The sequence below is a fragment of the Ovis aries genome, chromosome 5, assembly GCF_016772045.2.
Source record: "Ovis aries strain OAR_USU_Benz2616 breed Rambouillet chromosome 5, ARS-UI_Ramb_v3.0, whole genome shotgun sequence".
Taxonomy (NCBI): Eukaryota; Metazoa; Chordata; class Mammalia; order Artiodactyla; family Bovidae; genus Ovis; species Ovis aries.
In genome coordinates this window covers 59,458,290-59,470,626 of record NC_056058.1, presented here as the reverse complement: position 1 = coordinate 59,470,626, position 12,337 = coordinate 59,458,290, and positions in this window count along the sequence as shown.

Sequence of the window (12,337 nt, the reverse complement as noted above, 5' to 3'; positions counted from 1 at the left end):
TAAAATTTTTATTTGGCTGTTCATTTATTTATCTATTTGGGTCTCCTTATTTATTTGGTCTTCTGCGCTAGGCCATCATTGCTACCCGCAGCCTTTCTTTAGTTGTAGTGCTTGGGCCTCTCACTGTGGCAACGGCTTCTCTTCCTGCGGATCAGGGGCTCTAGGGCACTCTAGGGTGTCAGAGGTTACGGTATGTGGGATCTAGAGCATGGGCTCCGTAGCTGTTGGTACACGGGCTTAGTTGCTCCCCCAAAACAGGGATCGAATTCATGCCTCCTGCATTGGCAGTCAGATTCTTAACCGCTGGACCAACAAGGAAGTCCTGAACCAGCCGTTCTTAACTTCATGTGTCCATCGAGAAAATGAAGAGAGCAAGAAGCACCTAACGTTTGCTGTAGAAAATTCTAAAGGTGTACAGACACATAACGTTTTCCGTCCAATTTTAGGATACGGGGTAAGCACATACCTGACCACCCTAGGCTTAGGAACGATTGCTCCAGGAAGAAATAGGGACAGGACCAGGTAACTGATGGAATATGGTAAGTGAGGAAGAGAGGGGAGACTAATCTACATTCAGCTATTTAGCAAATATTTATTGAACAACTACTGTTGGAAATAAAACTGTCTCCACGCCAACAGAGCTTATAGTTCAACGGGGAGACGTAACCTAACAAATACATATAATTTGTTACATGCATTTTGTTATTTATATTGTTTTTGTTATTAAACACATACAAATACATTGTTACAAGCGGTGAGTAAGTGTAGAAAAGAAAAGGATAGAGTTTTTTTCTTATGGAAGAGGAGTATTTAAAAGCTATGCTGGAGTCATTCTGCCCAGGTTCAAACTCCTGCTTTGTCTCTTATTAACTAGGTGACCTTCGCTAAGTTACATAACTTCTTGGTGCCTCAGTTTCTTCACTCATAAGATAGAGGTAATTATAGTTTCTACCTGATAGGGTTGCCATGAGGAGTAAATGAGTTCTAAGCAGAAACGCACAGAAAATTTCCAAGAATAGTACTGCACTTGTGTGTCCATTAGCCGTCACCATGAAATCATCTGACAGGATGACAGGATCTATCTCTGCTTGGGGGTCAGGGAAGGATTCCCTGAGGAAGTGATCTTTGTGAGGACCTCTGAACTATGTGAGGGGAGAGTGGGGTAGGGGGAAGAATCCTAGGCAGAATAACGGACCTGTGCAAAGGGCCTGAGGTGGAAGGTACCACTGAGAGAAGAGGTGAGAAAATGCCTTCGTGACAGGGCCCAGAGGGAGCGCAGGGGGATTGGGGAGTTTAGAAGGAGGGCAGAGGCAGGTTCTGTATCGAGAATCTTTCTCTTCATCCTCAGAGATTTAGGAAGCCACTGACAGTGTAGGTCCAAGAAGGATAGGATGACATTTGCATTTTAATGTGACCCCTGTAGGCAGAGAGTGGAATGGGGTGTGTGTGTGTGTGAGTAGCTGCAAGATGACAGGTTAGGGTTAGGAGGGCAGGCAGGCATCCGGGGAGACTATCACAGGGGTGGTGCTGATGGCAGTACAGGTGGAGGGCTGTGGAAGGTTCCAGGTATCAGGAAGTAAAATCATCAAAGAGATGTGTGGGAATGGAGGGGATGGAGAGTGAGTGTCAGGATGACCTCTGAGGTTTCCATGAAAACAGGCAGTGGTTTTTCACTGAGATGGGGAAACCTGAAGGTGAACTGGGAGGAGTTGCTTGGGTGAGTGATGATGGGAGGCTGTGGAGGGGGTCATGAAAAATGCAAGTTCCACTTTAGACGTGTTGAGCTTGAAAGACCTTTGGGACCCTGGAGGTAGATGTTGCATAGGCCTGGGTTTGGAAGCACACGAGGATGGGAAGTTGTCAGGAGACAGATGATCACGTGGCTGTGGGGGAGGCCCAGATTGGCCAGAGAGAAGAGAAGGTGCCCCAGGATGGAGCTGTGAGGCACACCCACAGGTTGTGGCTGTGAAAATGAGGGTGTACCTGCAGAGGCTGCAAAGGAGGGCCCAAGAGGTGGGAGAAAACCCAGGAGAGTGGGCCTAGGGAAGGAAGCCAAGGGAAGGAAGCTGAGAGTTTTGGGAAAGTGGGGAGAGTCAAGGGGCAATGTTCTGAGAGGTCAGAAGGATGAGGATGGGACCAGTGGCTTCAGTTACTGACAGTCATGGGGACTGTTGGTGGTGGGTTTAGGGAATACTGTTTGTGGAAAGTGATGGAGAGGGTCAGATGGCAGCGATCTGATGAGTGAAGGAGGGGTGAGGGAGGCAGTGGGTCTTTTGAGAAGTATTTGTGTAAAGGGGAGGGGAGAGATGTTGTGACGGCTCCGTGTGTGTGTACGTGTGTGTGTGTATGTGTGTGTGTTGGGGGAAGTGAAGTGAAGTCGCTCAGTCGTGTCCGACTCTTTGCGACCCCATCGACTGTAGCCTACCAGGCTCCTCTGTCCATGGGATTTTCCAGGCAATAGACCTGGAGTGGATTGCCATTTCCTTCTCCAGGGGATCTTCCCAACCCAGGGATCGAACCCGAGTCTCCCTCGTTGTAGACAGACGCTTTACCATCTGAGCCACCAGGGAAGTCTCATGTGTTGGGGGAGGGGAGGTATGTTAGAAGGTGGAAGAGACCTGAGTTTGTTTTCAGGCTGATGGCAGATTGAGGGGAGAGATTAATTAAGGGTGTGGGAAAGAGGGGAGGCAAGCAGTAAGCGATGTTCACAAGTGTGCGCGAGGGGATGGGATCAGGCGCGTAGGTGGAAGGGCTGGTCTTGGAAAGAAGGAGGGATGACTTCTCTAAAACCAAAAGAGGGAACAAAGAGAGGATGGTGCAGATGTAGATGTAGGTTTGTAGTGGGATGTTAAGGGAGATTTCATCTTCAGCTTCTATTTTTTCTGCAAAGTGGGAGGCAAGGTCTGCTGAGAGTGAGGGAGAGAAGTGGTGAGACTTTTGAAGGAAGGAGGAGAGTGTGCATTCAGAAGAGCAAACTTGCCCACAAAATTTCAAATGTCCTGTCCTGTTGGCTGGGGGATTTCCCCACTGTGGCTCACCAACCCACGTACAAGCAGGGGAAAGTCCTGGGTGAGGTTTATCCAGGCCCAGGGCTGTGCCGGATGGGTGGAGAAAAGGGCATAGGGGTCTAAAATGTTGGCAAAATAGATGCCTAACCTTTGGGCCCTGGTGTCTAGGCTGGGCAATGTGGAAAGTGAAGACAGATGCAGTCCATTTTCAGGGAAAGAGTGGAAGCCTTCATGCACTGGGCAGCCACAAGGTCAATTACCAGGAGCCTGAGCTCAGAGAGGACTGGCAGCTCAAATTGATGACTATGCCCTGGCCACTGACTGGGTGGCTGGTGGGGCTTCTCACTGAGAGGGCAAACAGGGTGATAAACACGAAAATCATTAGGAAGATCAACGTGTTTTTTTTTTTTAACCCTTCCGAGAACCAGTTTCAGCCCCGTGGGGCATTATGGCCCCAGTTAAGAATGCCTGCCTTAGTAGAATGTAAACTCCTTGAAGACAAACTGGTGGTTCTCTTGTTGGCTGCATTATTCCCAACCTTAATCTATAAATACTGGCCAGTGAGAGGGTGGTTACAGTCTGCCTCCTGAGGAAAAGAGGAGGGCAGAGCAGACGGGGCACATGCGCGTATAGACGGAGAAGCGGAAATGTGGGAGGCTTCTACAAGTCAGTGGAGAAGAAACTGAGTCTTCTGTCCTTGTATGACCTTGGGAGAAATGGAGAATTGTTATTAAATTAAATAAAAACCAAACCAAGACAGTCTAATACCTTTTGTCTGGCAACAGGTTGTTTGTTTTTGTTTTGTTCCTAATAAAATTCATTTTAGGCACTGATGCTTTGTCCTTGGCTCCTGGGAGGCTGCCTCATCTGTGGACAATTTCTTTATTTCCTTGATTGTCCAAATCATACCCTTCGCTGAATTGCCTTGGGGGCCCAAGCATAAAATCAAAACATTAAACTGATAAAATATAACATGGCAATAATTAAGGCAGCAACAAACAAAACAGTGCATTAAAAAGAAAAAAACAAAACACACACAAAACTGGCCTCAGAGCTTTTTTCTTCCACTTAGAAAAAGATGTCTTTCTTAGCATTAGAAGCCAGAAGCTTCCAGGCCACTCAACTGTGAGTGACTCTTGGGTAGGGTAAGCAGTATGCCTGGGTTATCTTGACTTCTTGAGTAGGGCACTCAGGAAATGAGTGAAGGAAGGAATGTTAATAGAAGGGAAGGAAGCTAAACAGGTAGGACTCTACTCCCTTATTTTCCCAGCAAAAGTGGCTCCTGCACAGAGGTGGGAGGTAGCTCAATATAAGGAAGAGGATCCTGGGCCAGGAGTCAGGAAACTGCTTTTTTTGACCTGGCACTGCTGTGTGACCTTGGGCTAATCTCTTGCCTTCTCTGATCTTCAAATTTTCTTTTCTTCTTTGGAGAAACTGGACTAAAACCAACACAAACACTCCAGAGAGGCTCCCTTTGCCTCCAGCACCCAAAGTTGGCCCCCTTATCCACTGTGACCATGGGTTCTCCCTGGGCCAAGTCACTTGGGCCAGCTGGTTTCCCACAGCTTTCTTCTCTCTTCTAGGATGACAGCTTCTCTGTTTCTTTTTTCCTTCAGTCTCATTGGAGTTTTTAAAGCTTATAAAAGATTGAAAAGTTATTGCTGAAGTAACAAGTCAAACAGTTCATAGATATATAAAGACTGAGTTAATCCTCTGTCTTTCATTCATTCCCAGCGCACTTCCCCCCATCTAAGTACTAACCAGGCCTGACTTAACTTCTGAGATCAGACACAATCAGGCACCTTTTGGATGGTACGGCCATAGACCCATCCCATTTCCTGACACCCAAGTGAGGCCCTGTGGGGCTCCCAGGTACAAAGTCCCTTTTGTCTCCTGTTTCTTATAGACCAGACTCCAGCTTCCATGACTTTCCCTGAGTTCCAAAGGGCGGATTTGAATGGCTGCCAATTAAGAGAGGAGCAGCAAAGTTAAAGGGACCAGAGAATCTCATCAAGATTGGAGGCCAACTGAGATCAGATTAAGCCCTGCTCACATGTCAGAGACTTCACCTTTGAACCATTGGTATATCACCTTCATCACTTCCTCCCAGGCTGGGGACTTCCCTGGCCATCTAGTGGTTAAAACTCTGTGCTTCAAGTGCAGGGGGTGTAAATTTGATCTCTGGTCTCGGAACTACACGTGCTGGATTGCACGGCCAAAAAAAAAAATTTCCTCCTGGGTTGGAACACATAGTCTTTCAAAGCAGAAACCTGTGTGTCTCCTTTTGCTTGGCAAAGCAATAAAGCTGTCCTTTTCTGCTTCACCCGAAGCTGTCTCTGAGATTTGATTCGGCACCAGTGTACAGAGAGGCTGAGCTTTCAGTAATTTTCGCTATACTCAGCCCACTTCAACCAGTTCAGGGGCCTGGCCTCATGTACTTCCTTGCAGACAGACCCAGGCATCCTTGGCTTCTGTTCCCTAGTCCACTCTCTCTTTTTTGTTTTACACAAGGGGTCATGCTAAACACAAAAGTCCACAACTTGCTTTTTCAGTTAATAACATATCGGAGCTGTTTCTCCAGATGTTTGGCTCGGCCACGGGCTTTTGAGTAATAGTAGCAGCTCACATTTGTAGAGTGGGTACCATAAGCCTATGGGATGCACCGTAGGAAGCATAGAGCTAGTTATCAGCCCCATTTTTGTTCTCATTTTGTTCACTGCACAGCATGAAGGATCTTAGTTCCCTGACCAAGGAACGAACCCATACCCCCTGCAGTGGACATATGGAGCCCTAACCACTAGACCACCAATGAAGTCCCTAACAGCCCTCAGGTAAGAAAACTGAGGTTCAGTGAGGTCAAGGCCTCAGCCACACAGCCAGGGAGTGGCACGCCTTGGACAGGCTCTGGCTGCCAGAGTGCCCTAGCCAGCCCCCGGAGGGGCAATTGACAGAGGCAGGAGACAGCATGATACAGTTTAGTGCCTTCTAGTTGTTTGGCTGAGACAACGGTGCCACTCAAAACAGCCTAGTAAATACGTTTGTACAGACTGGAGCTTCAGTTTTTGTAGGATGGAATCAAAAGTGGGCCAGAGGAGATGCATGGGTTTATTTTAATAGCTAAAGCCAGATTAACTGCCCAAAGGCTTGTAACAAACCACAGTCTCATCGGCATAATTTCTTCTTTATGTGATTTTCTTTCTCAGAGCTGAAAGTGTCCTTGGAGAGCAAGGAATCCAGTTGTCTCTTCTTGCCCATAAAAGTACAAGCCCAGTGGTAGGGACCGACTTGGAGGGGTCCCCAGTGGGACAGGGGCAGAGGTAGGCCCCATCCCTCTTGGCTTGGACCACTGCTACACTGTTCTTCCCTCCAGGCAGTCTCTGCCCTCATGCTCTTCTCCCCTGTAACTCTCTTCTTGTCTTTCCTTTTATTTATCTTTTAAAATAATATTTATTTATTTCGCTGCAACAGGGATCTCAGATATGGCATGGGGGACCTAGTTCCCTGACCTGGGATTGAACCCAGGCTCCTTGCACTGGGAGCACAGAGTCTTAGCCACCAGACCACCAGGGAAGTTCCCCTTCCTTGTCTGTTCTTCACACCACATTTGGCATGACACTACTCCTCTGCTTACCAAACCTCCCCCAGATGAACCACTGACCATGGGACCTATCACAGCTTCGTAATAGACATTCAAGCTCATCCCAGTACGTTCATCCTTCAAAGCCAAAGGCAAATCCCACCTCCTCCGTGATGCCTCCCCTGACTATCCCAGCTTCTCATCTCAGCATCCGTAAATGCAGCTAGGCCTGCCCTCCAGGTCGCTCCGTCCAGGTGGAGCCACATTACAGAAGGACCGGCCAGGAGGGGGCAGTGCATAACCAAAGGAAGGTCTCTCTAAAGGTCAAGGTCACCAGGGTGCCTGGAGCCCGTGCCACCCCCCACTGTGGTGTGTACCCCTTAGTCTCTCCAGTGTGTATGCCTGTAGAAATATGAGGTTCCATCCGGTGGTGCGAACAGTGGCAAACGCCACCTCTCCCTGCGTCTCCCTGCATCTCTGTAAAACAACAGGGATGGACTGGTTTGATGTTTCTGAAAAGTGGAGAGAAATAAATGGACATTTAAAAATGGAAATCATTATGTATTTATTTTAAAGTGTATTAGACCAAAAAAATAACTAGCACATCAAACCTGTTATTTCACAGATATTATTGCTTAAAGTGGGGCTAAAGTAGGCATTCAAGTAAAAAAAAAAAACCAAAAAACAGTGAGTCAATGCAAAAGAAGGTATCAATTAAATAATAGTACAGGTAGTAAGATGACGGTGAATGGCTCCAATTGGGAAAACACTGGTCTGCCTCTGATGTTCTAGAATTCTGTGATTTGCAGTGACTCCTGTCCTCGCTGGGGGTGGAGGCGGGGAAGAAGGAGCTGCTCTAGGAGCTGGGGTGCGGGGTCTTGGAGTGGAGGGGCAGGAATTCGGCAGACGGGCCGGGGCCCCACCACCAGCCCTTCCTTTCCCCGTGGAGGGTAGGGTTCTTGCCCTCCTCCCCGCCTGCTTTCTCAGCTTCCCTGCAGTTACTAAGGAGTGGGAGGCTGCGAGGGGCTGTGTTCTGAGAGCTCATCTGCTCCCTCATTCTCACCCAGCACCCTGTTTTGGCATAAACTATTCAGGGTGATGATTAACAAGGATGCGGGAAGGCACTGGGGATGGGAGAAAAAGCAAGGTGGTTAGCGTTTGCTCACAGACGTGGATGTCCAACCTGGAATGACCATCTAAGGATTCCCAGACTTGCCCAGGCATCAGCATCACCGGAAAATTCTTCAGAAAGACGATTCTAGGGCCCCACCTTAGGCATTTCTGATTCTGGGGCCCCAGCGTCCGTGTGTTACAAAGCTCCCCAGTCCCTGCTGAAGCTCCTAGGTTTGCTTCTCCCTCAGTGTACCTGGGGAGACACCAAGGCTCAGAGAAGTTGTGTCACTTACCCAGAGTCACACAGCAACTCAGCAACAGATGTCCTGATGACTCCTAGCTCATTGCTCCCACTGAGTATCCCTTAGTGAGCCTGGTCCAGAGTCTGCAGAGAGAATGCCACTGGCAAACATAATTTTTTTGAGCCTCCTTTGCCTCTGGGCTTCTTAAGGATTTTCCACAGAAAAGAACATGCTGTGCGAGCAGCCATCTGCTGAGAGGGCTGGAAGGGTTGATGAGGGGTGGAGGAGGGTGGCAATGGAAGGGGTGGCTGCGAGATGCGGGTTTCTCTCTGCAGTTGCCAGCCTGCACAATTAGCCTGCTGAGGGCAGGAGCCAATTTGGATGATGCCATCAATAGTTGGGTTTTCGCATGGGATCCTAAAGGAGCAGAATTAGGAGCAGTGACTAGGATACATTTCAGATGGGATTTTCTAACAGAAATTAGTGACCTGGGAGACAGTTGACCCTGGAGCAACTTCCAGCTCCCTGTTTTTCTTTATTATAAAACATTTAACATGAAGAAATACAGGGCCAAATACATACCATGTTCCCAGGGACCTTGATTGTGAAGCATGACATCACAAATAAACCGGAGCTTCCCACCCCATTTCCCCACCCCTGCCCACTGCCCCAGCCCGGAGGGTCACCACTGCATTCCCTGAGGTTGCTGTGAATCATTCCTGTACACATTTTCATATTTATGCTATGTATGTATGTATTCATAAAACACATAAAGTTTTGCTTTGCAGATTTTTCAAGTTTTCGTAAATGATATAATACTGTACGTTGCCTTCTGCAACGTGTTTTTGTTCAACATTTTGTTTGAAATTTATCCACGTTAATGTGCAGAGCTCTGCAGGGTACATTATCACTGTTCTAATCCTTTTCACTCTAGGTACCACAATTTATTAATCTTTTTTTTTGGCTGATGGGCATTTGTTTCCAGTTTGGGGCCGTACAAACCACACAGCTCTGGACATCCTAGAATCTGAGAGTCTGGCTAGTTTCTCCCATGCCCCATCTAGGCTGAAGCTGCAATCTTCAGACTTTGGAATTTATGTCAGTCTGAGAGGGGCCAAATGCCTCTCCTTTATATTTTTTAATTTGTATGTCTCTGATCATTGGAGCTGAAAGATTTTCATCGTTTTATGGGTCTTCTGGATTTCCTCTCCTGTGAATTGCCTTTGTATCCCGGGCTGTGTTTCCTTGGGTTGTTTGTGTCGTTCTTATTGATCTGTGACGGCTCTAATCCTGGGTCTGCTGTTACTATCTTATGCCAGTCAGTGGCTTGTTTTTTGCTTTATTTATGGAGTCCTGATGCACGAGGGTTTTACATTTTAATATAACCAGCAGCATCAATCTCTTCCTCTGTGGTCTGGGCTTCTGTTGGTTGTAGAAGCCGAGCCTGTTTCTCCAGTGTAGTGTTCCCTCGGGAGGCTGTGGTGGAGTGAGAGGTGGGTGGCTTTTCCAGCTGGGCCGAACTGGGCTGAATTCAACCTGAGAGGTTTATGGGATAGGTGAACTTGGGCGCAAGTTACTTTACCTCTGGGTTCCAGCTTCCTCACTTTTAAAACTGGCATGAAGGCGAATTCAATCCTAAAGAAAATCAACCCTGAGTAGTCATAGGATTGATGCTGAAGCTGAAGCTCCAATACTCTGGCCACCTGAAGTGAAGAACCTACTCACTGGAAAAGATCCTGATGCTGGGAAAGATTGAAGGCAAGAGGAGAAGGGAGTGACGGAGGATGACATGGTTGGATGGCATCACCAACTCAATGGGCATGAGTTTGAGCGAACTCTGGGAGATAGCGAAGGACAGGGAAGCCTGGCGTGCTGCAGTCCCCGGGCTTGCAAAGAGTTGGACAATTTAGTGACTGAACAACAACAACTAGTGGTTAGGACTCGGTACTTTCACTGCCGTGGACAGGGTTCAATCCCTGGTTGGGGAACTGAGATCCTGCAAGACTCACAGGGCAGCCAAAAATAATAAATAAATAAATAAATAACAAACTAGGGATGAGGACAGTCTCCAGTTCTTTGGAGGTGGTGGGGGGGAGGGCAGTGGCACGCAGTACTGAGGCCCCCACGGAGGACTCACTGAGGAAAGTCTCTGGAGAAGTTGACCCCTGAGACCCGTCCAGTGTGTCTTCCCCTGCCTTGTCTGGCCCAAAGGGATCAACACAGTCTCCTCCAGTCTAAGTACTGGTACATCTCAGAGTGGGGCTGCACCTTTGGAGGAACTGGACCATGGGGAATCCAGATCTACCACCCCTGGGCCCTGGGCCATGCTCAGCAGCTCTGGAGGCAGGGACGCGAGTGAGTGGCATTCCTGGTTCTGGCAGGAGAGGAGGGAGCACGCACACCACAGCGGCCGAAATCAGCCCACTCAGCGTGCCAGCAGACTTGGGAGGGCATCTGATGGTTCCAAGGGAAATATTTGTTGGGGAAAGAAAGGGGCACATGGGCCGGGTGACTTTCACTCACACGTGACCACATGATGCCCACACAAGTGGGTCTCTTGAGGCCACAGCAGAGGGGTTACCCCTGTTACCTCCATCCTGGGTACAGCACCCTGCGGGGGTGGGATCAAGCTGGGAGTGGGTGGGCAGAGCCCTCTCAGGTCAGCAGCCTCTTGGATGAGGCCACAGAGCTGTAGTCAACAAGGCCAGAAGATGCCTATTTATTCATCCTACTTACTGACCCCGAAGCACTACCACTGACACCATTACCACCACGGATGGAGGTTTCAGCCTGAGATGACCAGAGCACTGGGATGGCAGTCAGGAACACTTTTTACCTTGAAACTGATTTCTGGAGTAGGCAGTACATACTCATGATGCAAAATTATAAAGGTGCAAAAAGGATGCAGGGAAAAGTAAATCTCCCAGCTTCTTACCCCTCCCTTAGATTCCTAGGAGGAAGCAACATTACTGCTGAGTATATACATATGTGTGTTTACATGACATTGATAGTGGCACATTATACACACAGTGGTAAACCTTCTTTTTGTTTTCCTACCTTATCTTGTCTCTCTAAAATTCAGGACCTGGAATGTAACAGGCGGGAGTGAATATTCTAAGAATGATGGATTAGTGAATGGGGGGTGGTGGATGAGTGAATGATATCCACCCAGGTTTAGGCCTCTTGTACTCGGTATTTTGAGACATATATCCCTAACCTTGGAAGGTTTCCTCTTCCCTTGGCATGTTGCTGCAGGTGCATAAATTCAGGCCTTCTTGACCCTGGCACAGAGCCATAATGGGGGAACTAAGTGAACAAGGCTGCTGAACAGCTTAATTGTCATTTCCACCAGCAGATGGTTACCAGGGAGACTCAAAGAATGTTAGAACCGGGAGGGGTGTTTCAGAGACGTGGAGGCAGCCTGACAAAATCTCCGAATTGGGGTGGGTCATTCCACCAGTTCTGTATGACTTTTTGAATGTTCATCCCAGTGATAATCTAAAACAATTAAAAATTATGTTTTTGGACCATCTGATTGTCTGTCCAGTAATGTTGCGTGGCCATGTGACTATACCCGTGCTGGTGTTTGTGTTTACGATCATATGGGCACTGGGAGAATCAAGGATTCCACAGCCCACTGAATAAAACAAGGATTTCATATAGATCAAACTGAGCAGGTTCTTATATTCTGTGTCTGCAGAGCCCCACGGTCAAGATCCCTTGACATATTCTTAGGATCTTTAAAGGCATCTGGACGTTACTCTAGTACCAGAAACTTGGTGAAGAAAAGAGGATGCCAGGCAAGGGTTGGGAGCCTGGATGTGAGTCCTGTCTCTGCCTCTGATTGATTGGGTCACCTGGACTCTCCTGTCTCTTCTGTTTTAATTTCTCCATCAATAAAATAGGGATCAAAATGCCTTCCTCACAGGATATTACAAAGGCAAAATGAGAGAGTAAATGTGAAAGTTCAGTCTTTATGAGCGTGTTCAGCCCTCTCATTTCATGAAGGAGGGAGATAAGGCGGGAGGAGGTGAAATGACTTTTTCAGCATCAATTATTGGCAGAGCTAGGCCAGGAACCCAGGCTCGTAACTTCACCTGGTTCTCCTCCATTGCCCCAGGCACCTAGGCCATTAGCAGTGATGGTGTGATTCTAATTCTGGAAAGTGTAATAATAACATCTCAGAGGGGGCCTGTCACTGTTTGGGCAAACACGCTGTCTTTATTTTTATTTGTTAAAGAGATTGAATTAAGGAAACCAAAACAAATAAATGAGCACACTGAACTCCCCACAATCACACTACTCTTCCTGGAGCAAAAGCAAATTCTTCCTTAGGCAAAAGGTCAGACGGGAGACAGAACACCCAAACCAGCCCTGTAGTGCCTGACACTTTGATT